Raw genomic sequence first — 19,881 nt, 5'->3', positions numbered from 1 at the left:
AGAAGAGGGCAGTTAGGTTAATTAATGATTCATCTCTAACAGAGTCTCTCCACTCGCTGTCTCATAAACGCACTGTTTCTGCTGCATGCCTCTTCTTCAGATACTTCCATGGGCACTGTTCTTCTGAATTAGCTTCTATAATTCCCGCTCTCTCTTTCAAAACAGTCCGAACATGTGCCGCCACCAGCCAACATCCATTTACTGTCCAACTTCAAACCCACAGAACCAACTTTTCATCTTCCTCATATATTCATTCAACTGCCCCGTTTTCTGGAACAACCTTCCTTCATACGTATTTCCTGAAAATTACAATCTACAGAAGTTCAAGTCCAATGTCAACAAATATCTTCTTTCGTCTTCTCAAACTCCAACCCAAGCATGGTACTAAGTACTATAGGTTCTAATACCTCTCGTGTTTGGGGTTCACATAAAAAAAAAAAAAAAGACCAAAACTGCCCTACTTCAAATTGTCCTTTGGGTATGAGAATAAAATACCTCTTAGAAGAACTAAATTTAACTTTAAAGAATGTGACACATACCCTCCCATTCTCTCTTGCTCCTTGGAACATCACTCCACCTTCATGCGACTTACACATTCATGAATGGAATAAATTTACTTTACATAGGAAAAATTTCTTGCAACTATGCCATGCAGCAGTGGACCAGTTTCCCAACTTCGTTGTAGTACTGATGGATCAAAGAACGATGCCCATGTTGCAATCGCCGGTTTTCCCAAACATCATGTTAGCATATCAGTTGTCATGCGAGTTCAGTATATTCTCAGCCGAACTAATAGAATTCAGGTTGCACTGAATTACATTGAGTTCTCCAATATTAAAAACAGCTTGATTTTCTCAGATTCTTTAAGTGCACTTCAAGCACTGAAAAACACCATGAACATCACTTACCCAGTTGTAAAAGAAATAATCACCTCTTTGCATACATTATCAGAACTTGGGTGAAACATGCGCTTCTGCTGTGTCCCAGGACATATGGCAATTCCTGGGAATGAACTAGCGGACAATGCTGCCAATTCAGCTAACCTACTACCTACATCAAAATTATTGAAATTAATGAACATTAGTATTAGTAGAGGCATATGATGCAAGAAAGCAAGCTTATGGAGCATCAGCCAAAAAAAAAAAAAAAACCCCTCCCATTTGTTCCAAATGCCTGTCCAGCTCAGCCTTGTATTTATTTAGGCTATCAACTTCCACAACAAAAGATCGAAGCCTGTTCCACCAATGAATTGGCGCCTCCGTAGCCAGGTGGGCAGGAGCAGCAGTGAGTAGCACATGCTTCTTGATTAGACCGCGGTTCAAGCCCGTGAGCCACCAAATACAGAGGATGCGGAAAGGTCAGGGTATGACCACTGCATATCCCTGGAGCAATGTGGCCTTAGTTGCTAATGCTCCTAAAAACCAAACAACAACAACAACCACCAATCAACTACCCGCTGGCTAAAGACAAACTTCCACACATTCATTCTACAACTGTCTTTCCTCAATTTTTAATCTGAGCAAGAGGAAGAATCCCATCAGCATTCAGCTTACTCAACCTATTCAAGGCCTTATACATCTCAATCAGATCACCTCACTGATGCCTACTCACCAGGCACTGCCATTTGCAGAACTTTAGCCTTTCTTGGTAAGAAAGAGCAGACCTTTGTTCTCCTCACCAATCTTATTGCCCTTCTTTGTACTTGTTCTAGCAACTCTACATCCTTCCTAAAATGAGGCCTCCAGACCTGTACACAGTACTCTAGGTGTGGCCTGACCATTGCTTTGTACAACGGGATAATCACCTCCCTGTCTCTAATTGACAAGACTCCATGACCTGCCATGGCAGCTCGTCTTAACAGCTCAGCAAACTTCATATTTGACTGCACAATTACCCCCAGGTCTTTTTCACTTTCCACTTCCCTGAGTGTAGTACTACATAGTTGGTACGTTTGTCTTGGGTTATTGCTACCTGTATGCAGTACTTTGCATTTGTCAATGTTAAACTTCAGTCGCCACTTCTCAGCCCATTTGCCAAACTTATCTAGATCTGGTTGGAGTAGCATACTGTCTTTACTGTTGTTAACAACCCTGCCGACCTTTGTATCATCTGCCAACTTTGACATTAATCCTGATATACCTTCATCAATATCATAGATGAATGCACAAAACAACAATGGGCACAGCACTGTATCCTGGGGAACTCCACTAATAACATTTGCCACAAAGAGCAGTGTTCATTGATTACCACTCTGTTTTCTCCCACTCAACCATCCCTTTATCAGTTGTAGCAACTTACCCTTAATGCCATACCTCTCCTATTTGTACAGCAATCTTCCATTTGCAACAGTATCAAAAGCTTTCTTGAAATCCAAGTATATGATATCAAAATTATTTTTGACATTCAGTTCCTTTGTGACCACATCATAGTATCCAATCAAATTGGTCATACAAGACCTCCCTTTAACAAACCCATGCTGTGTCTCAACTATTACTGCAGTCTTGTCGAGATGATTATGTAATGCGTCTTTAAGCAGTGACTCCATTATTTTCACGGTCGAAGTGAGAGGTCCTTTAGGCACTTCAGATCACAACTTGGTGAGTGTCTCTTCTCCAATGGAACCTTTATCTCATGGCTATTCCCAACCTCGTGTTGTTTGGCATTACAAGAATGCAAAATGGGATGACCTGCGAGACTTCTTTTCTTTGGTCTGATTACTGTTTAAAAACTTCTGATGTCAACGTTTGCTCAGATTGTGTCAGTGAAATTATTCTTGCAGGAATGGAATCCTTTATCTCACACTGCACTTCAAAATCTCGTCCTTTATCTAAACCTTGGTTTTCCAATAAATGTGCTAAGGCTGTTCAAGAGAAGAACGTTGAATATCATAATTGGCTTGTTTCTAATTCTTCAGTTTCATTTTCTGCCTACACCAAAGCTTGCAACAATTGTAAAGCAGTTATTAATCTGTCCAAACTAGAGTTTGAACAGGCTAAGAGTAGAAAACGTGCTTCTTCCCCTAATGGTAGCCGAGCATTCTAGTCTCTTGCCAAAGCTATTGGCTGCAACTTTTGCCCATCTCTGCTCCCGACTCTGTCTAAACCAGATGGTTCTGTTTTCACTTCAGCCAAGGATAAAGCTGACCTGCTAGCATCCAATTTTTCTTCCAAATCATGTATTAATGATCTTGGTAAAACATCTCCCACCATTCCCAACACACTCCATTCAATGCCTCTTGTAGTCTTCCGTCAAAAGGATGTCAGAAGGATTTTGAAGAACCTTGATGCTAAGAAAGCTCCAGGTCCCGATGGTATTTCTCCAGTTCTCAAAACCTGTGCTCCCGAACTTACTCCTATTCGTTGCCACCTGTTTTCACTTTATTATTCCAAAGGTGTTTTTCCTTCTGCTTGGAAATTTGCTCATATCCAGCTAGTTCCTAAAAAGGGTGACAAATCCCTCCCATCCAATTATCGTCCCATTGCAATTACTTCTACTCTTTCTAAAGTAATGGAGAAATCAATTAACCGCCAACTCTTAAACTACCTAGAAACCTTCCGTCTGATCAACGATCGCCAGTATCGATTCCGTCAGTGTCGATCCACTGGTGATATTCTGGCTTATGTTACCCATTTATCAACTAATTCAATGGAAAGGTTCAGTGAAACATAATAGTTGCTCTTGACATCTCAAAGGCTTTTGATCGTGTTTGGCCTAAAGGTCTTGTAAACAAGCTTCCATCTTATGGTTTGCCAACTGTTTTTAGTAATTGGTTATCCGGTTTTCTCTCTGATCGCTCACTGAGGGTGATGGTAGATGGTTCTCTATCTTTTAACTTCGCCACTAATGCCGGTGTCCCCCAAGGTTCAGTTCTTTCCCTCACTCTTTTCCTCTTGTATATTAATGACCTTCTTCCATTGACTGGAAATCTTATCCATAGTTTTGCCGATGATAGCACATTGCATTCCACTTTCCATTTTGAGAAACCTTGTCCTGCTCAAATAGCTTCAACATCTCGAAAATCTGCTACCAATTCCTTAAATGCCGATCTTCAGGTAATTCTCCAGTGGGCAAAGGCAACTTAGTTGATTTCAACCCTTCTAAAACTCAGTCTTGTCTTATATCTCGCAAAAAGGATTCTTCTGCTCCTATGCTTATCTTTTGTGACACTGCGATTTCTAGGCAAAATGATATATCTCTTTTGGGGATTACCCTGACTTCTAATCTCTCTTGGCACAAGCACATTACAAATATTGCTTCTTCTGCATCTAAAAAACTTGGTTTTCTCTTTTGCTCTCGGCGTTACTTTTCTTCCAAACAGCTGCTCACTCTGTATAAATCTCAAATCCGCCCGTCCATGGAATATTGATCCCACATCTGGGGTGGTGCCCCCAAAACCTCTCTCAGGCTTCTTGATTCCATTCAGAAGAGGGCAGTTAGGTTAATTAATGATTCATCTCTAACAGAGTCTCTCCACTTGCTTTCTCATAGACATAATGTTTCTGCTGCATGCTTCTTCTACAGATACTTCCATGGGCACTGTTCTTCTGAATTGGCTTCTATAATTCCTGCTCTCTCTTTCAAAACAGTCCGAACATGTGCCGCCACCAGTCAACATCCATTCACTGTCCAACTTCAAACCCACAGAACCAACTTTTCATCTTCCTCATTTATTCATTTAACTGCCGTTTTCTGGAACAACCTTCCTTCATACGTATTTCCTGAAAATTACAATCTAGAGAAGTTCAAGTCCAATGTCAACAAATATCTTCTTTCGTCTTCTCAACCTCCAACCCAAGCATGGTACTAAGTACTATAGGTTCTAATTCCTCTCGTGTTTGGGGTTCATATAAAAAAAAAAATAAATAAATAAATAAATAACTCTTGCCTCTGCCTGTGGCCACTCTTAACCTTTTAGTCTGTGAATCACCCCTCCCATGTTAGTAGTTTTCCGTCCACCTAACACTGCCTCGATAGCATCATATTCTTGCATCCTTTCTATTTAAGTGTACTCCATCCCTGTGGAAGCAGTCTCTCCTATCAACAAGCACAGATCAGGCTGAAAAAATTCTATCCCTTGAGCCTTGCACAATCTCTCCAGGGCCGAATTGATCAACAAGGCTCTCATCATATACTCCCTCCTATCGTGCCTGGGCAGAATTGCAGACACTTTCATATTCAGCCCTAACTCGTGCCTTTTTTTCAACATTGACCTGTACTTGTTCAGTAAATCTCAGATCTCTTACTCTTAATGTCATTATTGCCAACGTTTACAACAATATCATCTTTTGTATCCTTAAAAGATGATATCTGCTCTACAACATCATCAACTTTTCCCCCTGGCCGACATACCTTGGTTCCGTTCCTTCTATTCTTCTTGCATAGTAGATTCCCCGTGTCCCTGACAATAGAGGCACCAACGATAACTAGGCCACTCATATTAATTTCTTTGAGGGCATTTACCGTACACCTCAAGATAGATCTCATAGAATGCCCATCAGAATGCTGAGTTGGTGCCTAATTTCTTGACACTCTAGGCACGCACACAAAGACATCCTCATTGGCTAGGTCATTTCCTGTTTTAGAAACTTCAGCAAACTTTTCACATTTTGCACATTTTTGAGATTGTGATGCATGTGAGAATCATCCCTTTCGTTTCTCCCCCAAGTCACAGCACTCTTGCTAGTCTGTGATCTTTGCTTCGCAACTCTAGTCTGGGTCATGATTTCTGTTTAAATACAATTTAATTAACGATAAACTTTAATAAGATTAATAAATATTTTTGATTAATTGATAATACTGTACTAAGCTAACAATTCCTAATGCAGTGCTTCGTATTACGTTATCTAGTTTTATGTTATACCTTACGCTATCAGTTCAAGATATATACATTGTGCTGTTTCTTATTTATTACAATATGGTGTCTAGTTCAACAATATTGGAGCCAAAACTGGGAGTCGTAACTTCCAAAAATCACTAGTTAAAGTCAAAATCAGAAGCTAACGAATGCTACTAAGCCTATTTAATATCTTTGTAAAACAAAATGCAATGTAGTATGTTAATTAATGTAGAATACCGTTAGGCTATCTAAATACTTATCCCTTTACAGCTGCCAAAACTCCACCGACTGTTCTCTTCTGCGACAAGAGCGCCCTCTGCAAGAAGTACATGGCTGTTCTTCCTGCATTAACAAACCACATTCTCCTCCCACCCACACAGACTGTCATAAGTCCATTACACAATAGCCAACAGTTTGTATACTAAAGATTTTATGATAAATGACAGATGACAGATTGTATGTTAAATGTCTTTGATGACAAAGCTGTGCTGGCTGTGGTGTACAGCGATCTCGAGGCGATGTCTGACATTATAATGGTGGAAGCTCTCCTTGAAAAGTACTAAAAGTACTTAACTTGAGGGGAAACTGTCTTACAAACTTCAGGTTTCTTTTTGATCCCAGAAAATCATTCCCAATATTAATATAATTGGTTACACTAGAACCATGAGTTATGGGATTCTTCAGGATAGTGTCCTGTCAGGCCAGTTGTTTACAGCTGTGCTTGTACCATATATTAAACAGTGAGATGTTCTACTTTGTGCGGGCAGTATTAAACTCATTACCACTATCCCATCCAGACCACACCTACATGAATTTACATTCATTACCGACCACAAGATCAGTCATCTTGCAGTATACTGTGAGTAGCTGGGAATCTGTTTTGAGGTTTATCTGAAACTGGGGTTATAATTTATTTTCTTATATCTATGCCAGCCACAGTTCGGCCAACAATACACAGTGTACAAATATTGGTGAAGAAACCGGACAAATTGAAGATCCTGGAATGTTTGATTCGAAACTAGGTTTCTATGATCATATTGACATGCTGTCAAAATGAATGATGCATGATCGTGTGCAGAGCAGAATCTCCTGACTGTAAGAGATGTGAAAATAACAGAAAAGTATATTCAAACAGCAATTTATCCTGTGGTACTATATGGAACTGAAATGTGGGCCTCTGCTGCCCCAGTTAAGAAAACATTCTTGGAAGAATACTAGCTGGTTAAATTATCTGCATACAAGCATCACCTTCCACCACAAGTTCACACAACTGCAATGGCTACACAGATGAAACTTCCATGATTAACATTGACAGTCAAAAATGGAAGGTTCGTGGTAACAGTAAAACTCTATAAGGCAACAACGTATCATCCCACAGTTTCTGGGACTTTATGTTACCTAAGAGTTCCTGACAATTAACATTGCACCTGATGATAGATTGGATGACTCATTGACAGGTCTTTACCGGTGTACTCTCTGCCCGAAATCCAGTATATTCATTTCTTAAGGCCTGAACGAATAAATATGAACTATGCCTACAGGAAGTGAATAAATACTCTCTACCATGCATCCTATAATTATATCCTCAAAAAGGCCTCTGAGGTTGGGAGAGTTCATATCACAAATTTAAATAAATACACCAACAGTTTTGATTAAAATAGTTTAATACTGTAAAAATATAAAATATAAATATGATAAAATGTACCAAGCAATACAATGTATACTATAAAATAATATTTACAAAACTGATTTATTATAAAATAAAATAAAATTTATTACGAAAATGTTAAAATACAATAAAATACGAAAATTAAAAGCGATAAAACAATGATTTTAGCTTTCGGGGGAATCCGCCTCCTTTCTCAACAACAATGCTACTTGGGCAACACATCCTTTAGTATCAGGTTCACGACACCCGTGGCTGACCAGGCACATGTTCAGTATTACTTTCACTTGTGCCAGAACCGGAAGTGGCTCGAGAATGTGGAAACGCTCATCTCTTGTAAGGACTACAGCTTCCAAGATGGGGTGTAGCCGAACACCCCTATCCCTATTCATGCTACTGTTTTCGGACAAGCCAATCCACAAACTCTCCAACTACTTACGGTCCCAGAACCTGTGCGCCCAGTCAAGGATGACAGCATTCTCGGGGGGGGGGGGACTTGGTGCTGTTTTTCCCAATGATGCTCAGCAATTGTGGACGTATTGAACTCTGCGGTCTGTATGGCTCTCATGTGTTCCCCCAGACGGTCTTTTAATCATTGTCCTGTCTCCCCCCACATAACACTCCCCACAATCCGGGCATCTGATCTCATATATAACCCCACTACTAGAGTCCCTAGCAATGGGATCTTTGACCTGTGACACTACCGTGTGCAACCTCCGGCCCGGAAGTTGCACACAGCGTGCCTGAAAGTCACGAAGCATCCTTGCAATACGATCTGATAAGCCCGGATAGTAGGGAATATAAACTGTGGTGACTAGAACGGACGGTGTTGTTTCATGATTAGATTGCACGTCTCTACTATATTTATCAATGACCTTCTGGGGGTAACCGCATTTTATAAGGTCCGTCCTGACTTGCTCAGTTTCTTTCTCTCTCTCTCCTCAGAGGTACTACAATGTGTCCTAACCCTACCCAAAAGTGCCTTGGCAACGCTATTTTTATGCTGCGCAGTCTGCGCTGACCTGTAATGGGTGTACTGGCTCCTACACATTGGTTTCCTAAAGATTGTAGTTCTAAGCCTGGAGCCTTCTCTGTACACCATTACACCCAGGAATGGGAGGATACCATTCACTTCTACCTCTGGGGTAAACTGTATGAAAGGAGAGAAACCATTGAGAAAACTAACAACATCCTCCTCTCCTCCTCCTCTCTCTCTCTCTCCCCCCCCTTCTGTACCATAGTGAACATGTCATCCACGTATATTTTCCATCTACGCATAGGGAACTCAGAGTTTGCAAAAATCCTATTCTCTAATTCTTCCATTGCTAGGTTTGTGACAATCACACTAATCGGAGAACCCATAGCTGTGCCGTGAACCTGCTTGTACATTACTCCTTGAAATACTAAGGTGGTACTAGAGAGGCATAACTCTATGCCACAACATATATCCTCCAAACTTAAATGAGATCTGGCACTTAAGGTATCATCTTTCTGCAGGCCTAACTTTACACATTCCACCCCATATACTATGGGGATACAAGTAAATAATGATATTACATCTAACGACATCATGACCTCATTCTCTTCTACATATTCGTTCTTTACAAAGCTCACAAATTCCACACTATCTTTGATAACAAACACAGATCGTCCCACTATAGGAGAAATCAGCTGCACTAGAAATTTTGACAAAGCATAAATTTTGACAATAAAATTGGGCTACCAATTTTATTGGTAGCCCTACTTGACTAGGTGCACAGGTTCTGGGACCGTAAGTGGTTGGAGAGTTTGTGGATTGGCTCGTCCGAAAACAATAGCATGAATAGGGATAGGGGTGTTCGGCTACACCCCATCTTGGAAGCTGTAGTCTTTGCAAGAGATGAGCGCTTCACGTTTCCACATTTTCAAGCCACTTCCGGTTCTGGCGTACGTGAAAGTAATACTGAACATGCGCCTGGTCAGCCACGGGTGCCGTGAACCTGATAGTAAAGGATGTTGTTGCCCAAGTAGCATTGTTGTTGAGAAAGGAGGCGGATGCCCCCGAAAGCTACAGTCATTGTTTTATCGCTTTTAATTTTTGTATTTTATTGAATTTTAACATTTTCGTAATAAATTTTATTTTATTTTATAATAAATCAGTTTTGTAAATATTATTTTACAGTATTCACTGTATCGCTTGGTACATTTTATTATATTTATATTTTTGCAGTATTAAACTATTTTAATCAAAACGGTTGGTGTATTTTTTTTAATTTGTGATATATCCTATAATTATCCTAGCAGTGAAACAATCGTTTCAGAAGAAGGGGGGGGGGCCCATAGAGGCAGTCAGCCAAAGGAGACAGTAAAGCTGTAATATACCTCATATGTTCAATTAAAGTATTGCCCATGCATAATCATGTTTATTTACTCATTGTATTTTGTTATTCCAACATAAACTAATTATTTCATCTTATCGTGTGTGTGGGATAGATCCATAACATTTGAAGGCTATGAAAAGTTGCATTGTTATGTTCTCATACAGGGATTAGTAATAGTAATATTATACGCTATATAATGCGAGGAAATTACAGCTTTTGCTGCACTGGGCTAAAAAAAAAAAAAAAAAAGTAGATAAGAAAATACAAATTATGTGCTTCCTCCTCACATAGTTAACTATCCATTTGATCTTTGAATTTATTCAAACTGTCAGCTTCAGCTACTTGCGAAGTCAACTTGTTCCAGCAGTCAACGGCTCACTGGCTAAAAGAAAACTTCCTACAATCTAGTCTAAACCTCTTTCCCTGTAATTTTAATTTATTTCCCCTAGTTCTGGAATTGGCCCCCAGTGCCAAACATTATAGTGATCAAGCGATTGTCCGAGTGATTTCTAGATTGTTTTTCTCAAAGCTACAGTTTTGTTCATATGTAAAAGTTTTTTTTTTTTTGTTCTCATTGATTTTTTGTAAACTTAGTCTTACGAATTGTAACTAAGTTACAGAAAGGGAAACCACCTTTCTGTTTTTTCCATTAAACTAACATACTAACTTTTACACCATTGGTCACTCTAGTGGTACTGATCCTGCCTCTCTGTGGTCTTACTGGTAACCTGGGAAAAGAAATCCACTATCCCAGGGCTGAAAGGAGCAAAGATGGATAACATTATGTTTCCATCTTTAGCACCATCCAGCTCAAAACTAGCTACAAATAACACCGAAGATGACTTTTCTCACCTCAAGAGATTGAAAACAACCTCCCCGGCGCCTCTGTAGCCAGGTGGGTAGGAGCAGCAGTGCGTAGCACACGCTTCTTGATTAGACCGTGGTTCAAGCCCATGACCACCAAATACAGAGGGTGCGGAAAGGTCAGAGAATGACCACCGCATATCCCCAGAGCAATATGGCCTTAGTTGCTAATGCTCCTAAAAACCAAATAACAAACAAACAAACAAACAAAAACAACCCTTCAAGAGGAGATACCAACATTCCTCATACTGCACTCTATATCAGACCAGCCTCTGAATAAACTATTCCAATTCCTCATGCAGAAATGCATTGAGTCTGCTGCTGGTTCACCAAAATCAATAAGGCAACTGCAGTCTGGGGATCTTCTGGTAGAGACCATGTAATCCCAGCATTCTGCAAAGTTCTTAAACCTGACTACTTTTGGCAGACAACCAATAAAAGTCTCTCCCTATGCCACCCTAAATTCCTCATCGCAGAATGGGACATATTAACTATATCAGAGGACAAAATAGTCAGAGTCATCCAAGCCAGGAAAATCATGACTCATAAAGATGGTATTCTTGTTCCAACAAGGAACAAGACCTAAACTACTGATGGATTTTGATCAACAGAATGATTCAGATGACGGAATTTTGGAACTTCACGCAACCGATGAGATGGACACGGCACGTCCTTTCTTTCCTAAGAAAGACAAAACAAAAATAGGTATAAACAAGCTACAACCAACAAGAACACATAACGGAGAGAATCCTTCAGTGGGATTGTAGAGGCTTTCATAATGTAAAAGATGGTTTGCACAATCTCATTGGCCACTATGAACCAGCAGGTATATCCCTACAAGAAGCCTATTTAAAACCACAAGTGTGTCCTATCGTTAAAAATGACACCATCTTCAGAAGAGATAGCAGTACTGACTCGCCGGCCCATGGAGGGGGTTTGTGAAAGCAGTTTGTGCTACTCATTGATGAATCAATGTATAATGCAATTCAGAAGCACTTGTGTATAGTGGCGAAGTTTTTTCCTGAAGATCTAGCCATGAATTTTTACCCAATTCCTGTATCATCAGAAGCAGCACAATCTCTTTTTGATGCATTAAAGATTAAATGGTGTGAATATTAGCATTAGCATTAGCAGAGGCATTTGATGCAAGAAAGCAAGCTTATGCAGCATCAGCCAAAAAAAAAAAAAAAAAAAAAAAACCCCACTTCCACTTCACCCCTCTGTTCGTTCAAAATACCTGTCCAGCTGAGCCTTAAACTTATTTAGGCTATCAACCTCCACCACAAGGGATGGAAGTCTGTTCCACCAACCAACCACCCGCTGGCTAAAGGCAAATTTCCGCACGTCTATCCTGCATCTGTCTTTCCTCAATTTGAATTTATGCCCTCTCAGGTGATTATTCTGAGCTAGAGGAAGAATCCCATCAGCATTGAGCATGCTCAAACCATTCAAGGCTTTATACATCTCTATCAGATCACCTCGCTGGTGCCTAGTCTCCAGACACTGTAATTTGCAAAACTTAAGCCTTTCTTCGTAAGAGCACCCCTTTGTTCCATTCACTAATCTTGTTGCCCTTCTCTGTACTCATTCCAGCAGCTCTACATCCTTCTTGAAATGAGGCCTCCAGACCTGTATACAGTACTCTAGGTGCGGTCTGACCATTGCCTTATACAAGGGAATAATCACCTCCTTATCCCTGCTGGAAAAATTCCTGTATATCATTGACAATACTCCATGAGCTACTCTTGCAGCCCGTCTGCACTGTTCAGAGAACTTCATATCTGCCTGCACAACCACCCCCAAGTCCCTTTCATTCTCTACCACTGTCAGTGTAGTACCACAGAGTTGATACATTGCTCTGGGGTTGCTGTTTCCCATGTGTAATACTTTACATTTGTCAACGTTAAACTTCATTTGCCACCTCTCAGCCCATTTGCTCAACCTTTCCAGATCCTGTTGCAGCAGCATAGTGTCAGTAGTGTCCTTGACAACCCTGCCAACCATTGTATCGTCTGCAAACTTGGACATTAAGCTTGATATACCATCATCAATATCATTTATAAATACAGAAAACAATAATGGACCCAACACTGAGCCCTGAGGGACTCCACTAATAACATTAGTCCACGATGAGCAGTGTCCACTGATTACCACTCTCTGTCTTCTTCCCCTCAACCACCCCTTTATCCATAGCAGCAATTTGCGTCCAATGTCACACTGCTCCAATTTGTGTAGCAGTCTTCCATGTGCAACAGTATCAAAAGCCTTTCTAAGATCCAAGTATATAATATCAAAGCTATTCCCTGCATCCAGTTCTTTTGTGACTGCATCATAGTATCCAATCAAATTGGTCAGGCAAGACTTCCCCTTAACAAAACCATGCTGTGTCCAAGCTATAACTGAAGTCTTGTCTAAATGATCCTGCAGTGCTTCTTTAACCAGTGCCTCCATTAATTTTCCTGGAACAGAAGTTAAGCTCACAGGTCTATAATTACTTGTGTCAGCCTTTGATCCTCCTTTGTGAATTGGGGTCACATTTGCACATTTCCAGTCTATGGGTACCTCCCCTGAGTCCAAGGAAGCTCTCATAATTATGGCTAAGGGTTTGCATACTTCCTTTGCTGCTTATGCAGCAAAGGAAGTAAGCAAATAATATAACTGGATAGATCCTTTAATATAACTGGATAGATCCCATCCACCCCGGGTGCCTTTCTTGTGTTTATCTTCAACAATTTCTCCTCCACTTTACTCCCAGTTATTTCAAGATTCTGTAGCTTACTGCTAGAGTTGAATACACCTCTGGCATTCCCCTCACTGAATAACTCCTCATGTGTGAATGTCGATGCAAAATATTCATTTAGTTTGTTAGCTACCTGAGCAGGATCATCAACAGTTGACCCATCAATATCAAGTGGACCAATCTGATTCATCCCCTTCCTTCTAGAATTTACATAAGTAAAGAACTCTTTGCTATTTTTCTTTGCATCCCTTGCCAAGGATTTCTCGTAATCTGCCTTCGCCTGCCTAACCTCCTTTGTAACTTGGTTGCATATCAACTTGTATCTATCATAGGCTTCTGTGTCACGTGTTAATTTGTAAGTATCCCATGCATTTTTCTTCTCTGCCATATGACTCATTAATTCAACTGACATCCATTTTGACCTAAACGTTGAACAATATTTCTTAGTTGGTATGTAAAGCCTAGTAGCTTCCAAGATAAGTTCTTTGAATGCTTCCCATTTTGAATTTGCTGTTGGTAACATCATCAGTTGGTCCCACTGTATAGAATTTAAATACTGTCTCAGTCCATCGTAGTCGCCTTTACGGGAGCAATAACCCTTCCCTTTACTCCTAATGGTAGTTACCTCTTTGAGTAAATCCCACTTCAGCACACTGTGATCACTGCCACCTAGTGGTTCATTTATCTGCAGATTCTTAATGCATGAAGAATCACTGCTGATAATCAAATCAAGAGTATTACTCCCTCTAGTTGCCTCCCGAACATGCTGATGTAGAAAACAATCATCCAATAAATCCACAAAAGCCCTGCTAGTGTGTGAGTGACCAGCCCCCAAATTCCAGTCAATATCTGGGAAATTAAAATCTCCCATTATAAGACTCTGATTTACTGGCCCACTCTATTTCCCTGTACAGTTTCTTATTATACTCATCAGAGTCATTAGGCCTATAGCACACTCCTTCTCTCAATTTTGATCTCCCAATGCTTATGTCACACCAAACTGACTCAACACTGCACTGTCCAGCGATGTCGACTGGCTTCACTTCCTTGGTTTTTATGTGTTTCTTAACTAATAGCATAACCCCTCCCCCCTTCCTATCCTGTCTATCCTTTCTGTAGACGTTGTACTCCCCAAATTCCAGTTCTGCATTCCTTATATCTGTGTGACACCGCGGCTCTGATATCCCAACAATATCTGCCTTTGATGTTTTGAGCAATACCTCAAATTCATCAAATTTATTTACTAAACTGCTAGCATTGGTGTACACGCAAGTATACATGCACCTATTTCTATTCTTAGCTACCCTAACACAACCCATGTGTTTACTTGTACCGCAATGACTCCCAGCAGTCTCTGAAATATCATGCATCTTGTTTTCCAGGCTTCTGCTCATTCTAATAGAAGCAGTGCAAGAATCTCTTTCACCTCTGCCAGTGGCTACTGTCAATCTATTGGTCTTTGTCTCCCCCCAAGCTAGCAGTTTTCCGACCCACCTAACACTGCCTCGATAGCATCAGCAAATATTCTTGCACCCTTTCTATTTAAGTGTATCCCATCCCTGTAGAAGCAATCTCTCCTTTTTAACAAGTACAGTCCAGGCTGAAAAAAATTCTACCCCTTGAGCCTTGCACAATCTTTCCAGGGCCGAATTGATCGACAAGGCTCTCATCATATACTCCCTCCTATCGTGTCTGGGCAGAATTGCAGACACTTTCAAATTCAACCCTAATTCTCGGCTTTTGTTCAACAGTGACCTGTACTTGTTAAGTAATTCTGCTGGTCTCCTACTCTTAATATCATTAGTGCCAATGTGTACAACTATATCACCTTTTGTGCCCTTAAAAGATGATATTCGCTCAACAACGTCATCAACCTTTGCCCCTGGCAGACATACCCTGGTCCTATTCCACCTATCCTTTTTACAAAGCATGTTCCCCGTTTCCCTGACAATAGAGTCACCAACAACTACTAGTTCCTTCGGGACCAGCACATTCTGCCTTGGTGGTTGCCTCTGTGTCACGTGATGCCCAAGTGCAAGCTCTGGCGTTGATGTGGGCAGCTGAGAGCTTGATGGACCCCTCAATTTAGTTTCTTCGAGGGCATCCACCCTGTCCTTCAAGCTCTCATATAGGCCCACAAGAATGCTGAGTTGTTGCCTGATATCGATACACTCCTTGCATCGCGCACACACAAAGACATCCCCCATGGCTGTATCATGTCCCGTACCCGATTGGTCTGCAAACATCAAGCAAACAGTGCATTTTATAAGGCTGTGAGTCAGAGGACAACTGCCCCCCTCAGTTCTGCTCTGAGCCACAGCACTTCCATTAGCTTGAGCCTTTTTCTTTGCTGCTCTGGTCTGAGTCATGATTCTATTAATTTATTAATTAATTATAATTAATTATGTTATGTTATTAATTATGTTAAATGTTATGTTATATGATATGGATTTAGAAAATTGCATAGGATTTGCAAGTGATGGTGCTGCTTCTGTGGCTGGACTTAAATTCAGTTTGGATACGAATAAAGAAAGTAGCACAAAAATGTGTGCACATTAAGTGCATTTGTCATTCTTGCATTATGCATTCAACATGCATTTGAAAAACTTCCATCCAACCTTGGATTTCTCACTTATGAGAAATCCAAGGTTGGATGGAACTTTTGTTCTCAAATAGTAACTTACGTAGAGAAGAATACAAATCTATATTTAATGCAGAAAATAATTATCAAGCACCCCTACCATTTCAGAAGCTTCTAAAACTAGATGGCTCGTTAAAGGAAAGGTAACGTTGTATATTCTATTAAACTGGCAAGAACTGAAAGGTTATTTTTCAGTATTAGAAAATTCTGGTCGAACAGATACAAAGTAAAAAGCTGGATTATTAAAAGAAATGCTTTATCATAAAATGAATTATCTGTATTTTGTGTTTGCTACACCCATTGTAAAAGATTTTGAATCTGTTAATGCAATATTTCAGTCATCTAACATTGATCCCTATAAACTGTCTAGTGAATTAGAGTTACTCAGAAAAATTCTTTACAATATTGATGGTACTGAAAAAGCCATTGAAAGTATTGACTATGGAGCTAAATTTAAGCAAGAAGTTGATATTCATCTAAAGGGGAGACAATGTGCTAGAGAAAAAAAAGAAGGTAAAGTTCTTGAGATTAAAAGAAGATACCGCATATTCATTATTGAGGCTATTGACCAACTGCAATCTAGATTATACAATGTGACTAATGCTTTCAAAAATCTTTCGTTGCTTAATCTTGAAAAAATATTAAGCCAAATGTCAAAGGGGTTTTTATTTCAGATTTACCTATGTTACATTTAGCTACAAATAATTTCAATGAAATTGAGCAACAGATTGGACAGCAGAAAATGTTTTTGAAAACAATGAAATTCCAAAAGATACAATAAAATTTTGGCTTGGTGTCTATTGCCACCTAAACTTTAAGCAACTGGCAGCATATGCACTTAATTGTCTTGTAACTCCAATAAGCAATGCTGTTGCTGAACGAATATTTTCTCTTGTAACTGCAGTAAAAACAAAACCAATAAACAGATTGCAACTTCATCTTCCAGATGCAATCATTAGAATCAGGGCACACCTTATCAAAAATTCCATCTGCTGCAAGGATCTGCATATTACAGATAGAATGTTAAATAATTTCAAATCAGATATACTTTATACCAATAATAGTAGAATCGCTGTTGCATCTACTTCACAAAGTATACAGAAGTATACTTCATAAAGTATACAGAATGAAATTGAAGAAGCAGCAGCAGCAGCAGCAGCAGACATAATGATGTTCTCGTAAATGTTATACAGTATATGTACAGGATTGTTTGAGGTGAGTTATTTTTGTTCTAATTGCATTTATTAAATGAATTTTACTTTGTTTTGTGTTTTGCAATGTTTTATAGATAATTTCTGTATTTGGCCAGTTTTGGCCATAAACATCTCCAACTATCTGGCAACCTTGCTTCTCAGACCTAGCCAATAATCTCAAAAATGAAAAAAAAAAAAAAAACAAGGATTTGGACTTGCTTAGTAGAAGTTTGGCAACAACGCTGGAATTGTAGTGAGTATGGAGAGGTAACAAGAAAATTCATTCTGAAGGTTGAATATGTGGATTTGAAAACTGTGAAGCCATAGTTTTCTCCCAATATGAATACTTCATATTTACTGACTGAACACAGCTCATCCAGGTCAAAACTGTTTGAGAGGGGGCTCAAGCCAGTTATAAGCGAATATTCACTTATAACTGGCTTTTAGCAGAATATGGGACAAGGTTTCTTTGTGTGACATACAGTTTTGAATAACCTAAGAATGTGACACAATAGTATGTGACATTTGTAAAATTTGAAAAATTGAGGAAATACTGCCTTGGTTACTGTGGCCTTCAAGTTACAGGTGATTAGAGTCAAACTCGTGTTGAAAGGTGGTGGAAACTGTTGAGGTAATCAGAAGAGCACGTATGGATAGCATGATTGTATGAACTCACACGTCTCCTACACTGCTAGAAACAGGGTTTCTTAAAGCTTGTAAAAGTAAAAATTTTGCAGTCTAAACCTGCCATAGTTCTAGAAGATGTACAAATATAGATCCTTATACTGGAATAAAGAAATAATTTGAGTCGATCTACTCTGAGCTAGAGGTGGAAGGAACATCTGATGTGATATTGTAAATACATTGAGTTATATTGTATGTTTGTTCCGTTTTGGGCTTTTTTTTTTTTTAAGCGTTGGATTTCCTTTGATAAAATGTCAGGAATTTTTGACTTATTTTAGTCTGTAGTTACAGAGTATTGTACTGGTGTGAGTCCACTGGTGCAAAATTTTTTGGTACCCAGGACTCGGCAGCCTGGGTATGGGATTTTGCTGTCATCCACAGGTATAGTACTACCTTCTGTTAATGCAGAATTTTGTGCATTGCACACAAATTGAAGGCCTTGAATGGGTTGAGCACGCTGAATTCTGATGGGATCCTTCCACTTGTTCAGATTACGAACCTAAGGGGGCATAAATTCAAATTAAGAAAAGACAGATGTAGATTAGATGTGCGGAAATTTGCCTTTAGCCAGCGGGTGGTTAATTGCTGGAACAAACTTCTATCTGTCGTTGTGGAAGTTGATAGGTTGAATAAATTTAAGGAGGAACTGGATAGGCATTTGGAGGGAATGGTGTGATTTTTTTTTTTTTTTTTTTTGGCTGATGCTGCATAAGCTCATACACATGCTTTCTTGCATCAAATGCCACTGCTACTACTACTACAAACAGTGGAAAAAGGCCAGTAGTTAAGACAGTGCAGTATTCAGGACTGGGCAACCTGAGTATGGGGTTAATGCATCCACCGGTTTTGCACTACCTCCAGTGGATGCAGTAAAATACAGAAAAAAGGTCTGGCTCCTTGTGCCAAATACAGGCACTGGGCTGCAGTTGTCCAGGTGATGGCTGCTGTGGCAAAGAGACCTGACACTCACAACACATACTACAGAACATTCACTAACACTGCATATAAATTCAATAACCATATGTCAGGCCTGTTGTACAGAGTTTATTTCATCACAGTGACACTAGGTGGAGATGGGCATTAGTCTGGGAGCCACCAAAGACAGGGTACATGTACATACATACATGTCTTATCTGTACACAGTACAGTTTTGACTGTTTGGCCATGCTATTTCATTGTTCCCGGATTATCGATTAGAAGAGTGGATTACAGAGTTTAATCAAGGTAAACTTCGGAAATTTTTGCCACATGATGACTAAAGTATAGGCATTTATTTATATCATTATTGCAGTGGCTACAATCAACAAAACACCCATTACTACACATTAGTTAGCCATCGTAACACCCATATACAGCATTGTCTTGAAATAATTGCCAATCTGTACTACATCAGAATTAATTGGAATTGGACCTAAACTAATGTCTGCAAAAAGAAACTCTGAATGTTTGTATTTTATTCTGCTGATATAAAGATTTCTATGAAAAATTACAGCTTTGAACATGCACATGTGTAACATGGCTGCATACTCAAACTTTAAGATTAGCATCCTCAACAACGGACATTTATTTCTTTGACATCACAATTGCTGCTCATTGAGCATGGGAATTTACTCTAGTTCATTATTTTTATCTGAAAGAAGACCTGGATTAGTACAAGCTACTAACTTATTTTGCTTTACTTTGTGTATTTTAAGGAGATATCAATGCATTTTTTGCCTATCTCCCACAGTACTAACTCTTTCCTCCCACAGTGTGTCGAGATCTTTCAACATTACAATATATTATACATCTACTCCTTACCCAGCAAAATATTCTTCCCCTTCTTCATAAAAAAAGGTATATATATGTTCTAATAATTTGCATAAAAATTTAATTAATAATGTTGCTAGATAACAGA

General features: G+C 39.5%; 1 protein-coding gene across 1 annotated transcript in view; it reads left to right on the top strand.

The window, feature by feature from the left end:
* Positions 1-19,881, top strand: part of Tmtc4 (Transmembrane O-mannosyltransferase targeting cadherins 4) — a gene marked incomplete at its 5' end in the record, with an annotated part of 433,994 nt that overhangs the window by 34,254 nt on the left and 379,859 nt on the right. The gene's annotated exons all lie outside the window — the stretch shown is intronic.

The sequence above is a fragment of the Mastigoproctus giganteus genome, chromosome 9, assembly GCF_048544385.1.
Source record: "Mastigoproctus giganteus isolate SK-2022 chromosome 9, ASM4854438v1, whole genome shotgun sequence".
NCBI lineage: Eukaryota > Metazoa > Arthropoda > Arachnida > Uropygi > Thelyphonidae > Mastigoproctus > Mastigoproctus giganteus.
The sequence above is the reverse complement of the archived record's forward strand: the minus strand, read 5'-3'. Positions and strand labels throughout refer to the sequence as shown.